Raw genomic sequence first — 5,000 nt, forward strand, 5'->3', positions numbered from 1 at the left:
GACAGTTAATAGCATAATAAATAATGCTTTATCGATCAATAAGGATTCTCCCTGTTCGTAGACTTACACCAGTTCCGTAACAAATGCTTTTCGATTCCAATCTCAATGATAGATCTCATCGCTGGCTCAGGATACCCACCTGGGAAGCAGTGGATCTTCCACTGCGTAACAGCACCTACATTGTGGCACCGGTACATGTTTCCTAGCGAAAGGAGAGGTCGAAGGAAACAATGATGATCGGTTTGCTTACTTTATTGAAAAAAGAACAAAGAACAACATTACAAATTAAACAATTGGCAGGAAATAAAAAATATAACAGTTTCCAAAATCACATGAAATATTTAAACATTACAATTTTGGTAAATTATGTTATGTGCTTTCGTGAGCATCACAATATATTATTATTGCATTTTGCAGCCTATGCGCAAGACAAGAACGTATGTTTCTACATGTTTCAGAGAACTGCATAGTTTTTTGAGTAACCAGCTTGGAAAGGTGTTCGCGCGGCGGGGGCGAATTGACGGTTCAAATGGCGCGCGAGAGAGAGAGAGAGTGAGTGAGAAAAATTGTTGTTTCTACAGTTCACGGGAACAACAACGATAAAGAAAAAAGCCTTTCTCTGACCCCCTGCGACCGCGTGAAAACATTTCCAAACGCACATACACGCGCGCGCGAATACATTTGACAAATATATATATACATATATATAAGTAGCAAATGTCTCCATATATCTTTATATTACGTAATAATATATAGAATCGTAGATTAAAATATTTTATTCATTTATTTTTTTCTTTTTATTGTTGTTTGTAAAAGTGTATATAGATGTGTATACGTATAATACCATAAATTTGAATATTCCATATAAAAATGAAACTAAAATTTAGTAGGTACGATGTAGAAGAAAAAATAATGAAAAATATAAGAGGAAAAAACGTAATTATAATAATAATAATAATAATAATAATATTAATAATAATATTAATAATAAGCGAAAACCCGCGTTAAACGAAAGGAGAGACCTCGGGTTCAATACACATATATATGTATGTATATATACATATATATACTTATTTATATTTATATATGTACGTACATATACACACATATACATACTTACAAAGCGGGGTGCATGTATGTGTGTATACATAGGTAGTATATAAGACTAGGTTTATCAAACTTTGGGGAAATTCAGGGGAAAGGAGGGGGGTGGGAGTAGTTGGGATGGGGGGAGGGGCGCAGGGGATTGAAATTAGAATTGTCCAAGATATCGCGTGTTTGAAGGACTTATCAGAGAAACGGATATACATATATGTATGTATGTATGTTTGCGTGTATGTATGTACGTGTACAAATATATATACAGGGTGTCCCAAAAATATTGGATGTCCTTGAATGGGGTGTTTCGGGGGGTGATTTGAAACAACTTTTTCCTTAGCGAAAATATTGTCTGAAGCTTCGTTGAAGAGATATCAACGGAAAACCCCGACCAATCAGAGCGCGAGTATGCCGGCGGAGCGCGACCGCCTAGCGAATAGCTTACGACCGCGGGCGCGCCATTGGCATACCCGCGCTCTGATTGATCGAGGAGCGCGGCCGCCTCGCGCTCTGATTGGTCGGGGTTTTCCGTTAATATCTCCTCAACGATGCCTCGTACAACATTTTCGCTAAGGAAAAAGTTGTTTCAAATCACCCCCCCAAACACCCCATTCAAGGACATCCAATATTTTTAGGACACCCTATATATATATTTGTGTGTGTATATATTATATTAATAAATATATAATATATTGTATCCTGTAATATTACAATTATATTATTAAAATTGCAATATATATATATATATTATATATATATTACATAGTATTACAATTGTATCATGATAATAACAATATACTATATATGTACTAATATATGTATTTATATATACTTATTGAATTATATTTGAAAACGAAATTCGGGACTGTAAACATATACATATAAGTATAATTTATATTTATATATGTATATGTATAGTTTATGTCTAAAGGGTTGAGTAGTCTGAGGTTAAGGGGGACAATCGATTACACGGTCGATATAGAGACGGTTGCTTATCTCGCACCGTAACGTTTCACGCGTAACCGCTAAAAATAATACAATATCAACGTTTCCATAAAACGCGAATCCCATGCTCCTTGGCATCCCATTAGCATATATAAAAAATATATTTGGAATACACGCATTCTCCATATTGCATTTACGATTCACCGTTTTCCCTTGTCTTGTACTATCCTTTTATACAGTTGTCTGTTTTGTTTGTTTTCTTTATTCTTCGTCGTTTCTTCAACCTCATCTACGCCGTTCGCTTCGAAGTTTACAAGCGACTCGTCGGAACATTCGTTATTTTTTTTTTTTTGGTTCAAAAATCCATCCCCGCACAGAACAGTCCCTTTCGCAATAAAAAATACCAATGGAGGTCTGCAGGAAAACATGGTCTACGCACAAGGGAATATCATTAGTTTTATATTCCTCGTTTCCATTTTTTTTTTGTAGGTTGTCCCTCCTTTTCGTCTAGTTTCTCGTTTTCTCCTTTTGCTTTAGTTCCCGCTTTTAAATACCTAACTGATACACGCGATACCTAACGGATATATCGTGTTTAGATTATTTATTATATCGGACGTTTACTCGTTTCAACCCTTTGCACTCCCACATGCTCAGATAGTCGGAGACTGACCATAGTAGATAATAAATCAGTACAAATATGTTTCTATTTAGCTATCCTCGTTTGTGTATACTTATATTTTAATGAAAATAATATATACATATATAACTTACATTGAGCACTCCTATTGAATATGCTTGCATTTAACTGTATTCATTTATGTATGTTAATGCTTGAACGAAAATAATAAAAATTTCAAGTGCATAACTTAAAAATGTCCACAAAACATCTGCCTTACATGTATACGTACATTTATTATACAGGGTGTCCCAAAAATGTTGTAACAGCCTGAGAGGGGTTCAAGAAGTGATTCGAAACAACTTTTTCCTTAGCGAAAATGTTGTCCGAGGCTTCGTTGAGGAGATATTAACAAAAAAACCTCGACCAATCGGAGCGCGTAGCCTACGCTACCCCGACCAATCAGAGCGCGGTCGTCTAGCGCGGAGCTTACGCTACCGCGGGTGCTCCATCGGCATACTCGCGCTCTGATTGGTCGGGAGGCGCTACCACCTAGCGCGTAGCCTTCGCTACCGCGGGCGCTCCGCCGGCATCCTCGCGCTCTGATTGGTCGGTGTTTTCCGTTAATATCTCTTCAACGAAGCTTCAGACAATATTTTCGCTAAGGAAAAAGTTGTTTCAAATCACCCCCCGAACCACCTCTTTCAAAGATTCTAATCCCCAACATTTTTGGGACACCCTGTATATGTTCCTGGTCACCGCGGTGTTCAAAAACGCGAGAAAAGCGTCCCGGTAGCGAAGCATAATAATCGCGTTAACCGGCGTGGAATGCAAAGGGTTAATTCCAATATACGAGGAGTTCTCCTTAACATATGGCTCGGCGTTCTTTCCCTGTTTGCAATAAATTTAAGCACCGTATGCGGGAATCAGTCAGTAAAGGACCGCTCTGTCCCGCTCGGGACACCATTTTTGATTTTTTCCCAACGATAACTAGAGGACACCTTAATTCTGTCTAGAGAAGCTCGTAAAACGATTCGAGGTCCCAATAAGGGACACGAATCCAAGGTTTGATCATTGCTTTGTATTTTTTATTTTTTTTTTTTTTTTTTTTTGAACAAGTGCGAACGCTTCTGACTAATCCTGACAACCTATCATGATTTCAATACGTGGCTCGAGTTCACCCCTTTTAGAACGCTTTATGACTAGATTGTTTCAAGAGCTTCCAGGCACAAATCTTGGCGATTGGGGGGAGAAACCCTGACTCGAGCGAAGGATTTATGAAGAATCAGAGGAGAGACGAGTTTTAGAAGATAAGTTGCAGAAGATGGTTAGCCACTTCGTTACGGGTGCCGAGTGCCTGCCGAGTACAGCGCCGTATCACACAGCCGCCGACTGTAGCCGACGGGTGCCGACTATTGCCGACTATAGCCGACTATAGCCGACGACTGCGCGACGATCCGAGATGACGTCACTCTAGCGGTCTGGCGTAAGGAAAGGGCTAACGGAGGGAGAAAGTACAGGGACACAATTATAGAGAAAGATGATTAGGCCACTGGTTATAGCTCGAAGTAAGGGTCTTACGAAGAGAAATTATAAAAACCCTGACCTAGAGTTTCTGAAGAAGCAGAGAAAAGGCAAATTCTAGGAGTCGGTTAAGAGAGAGAATTAAAGAGAAATTGTAGCAAAGAAAAACATGTTCCATTAGGTCAGCGATTTCTCAAGTCTTTGGAAGGGTTATCGGAGGAACCCTTAGGGCTCTTCAACCGAAGTAGCTAAACCTGCTAAACGACGAATTGTAAACAGTGAAGAATGTACAGGGTGTCCCAAAAATGTTGTAACACCTTGAAAGGGGTGGTTCGGGAGGTGATTTGAAACAACTTTTTCCTTAGCGAAAATGTTGTCCGAGGCTTCGTTGAGGAGATATTAACAGAAAACACTGACCAATCAGGGCGCAAGGCGGCCGCGCTCCCCGACCAATCAGAGCGCGAGTATGCCGGTGGAGCGCTCGCGGTAGCGTAGACTACGCACTAGGCGGCCGCGCTCTCCGACCAATCAGAGCGCGAGTATGCCAATGGAGCGCCCGCTGATTGGTCAATGTTTTCCGTTAATATCTCCTTAACGAAACCTCGGACAACATTTTCGCTAAGGAAAAAGTTGTTTCAAATCACCTCCCGAACCACCCCTTTCGAGATGTTACAATATTTTTGGGACACCCTGTATGCTCGAAGAGGCATCGGAGTAAGGGAGTACGAAGAGACCTGTACGACGAAACCTTCCCAAATGAAACGCCGAGCCAGACACTAAGTCGAGAAGCATCCTACACAAGCAGATCTTTCTCTCG

The sequence above is a fragment of the Hylaeus volcanicus genome, chromosome 9 (assembly GCF_026283585.1).
Source record: "Hylaeus volcanicus isolate JK05 chromosome 9, UHH_iyHylVolc1.0_haploid, whole genome shotgun sequence".
Taxonomy (NCBI): domain Eukaryota; kingdom Metazoa; phylum Arthropoda; class Insecta; order Hymenoptera; family Colletidae; genus Hylaeus; species Hylaeus volcanicus.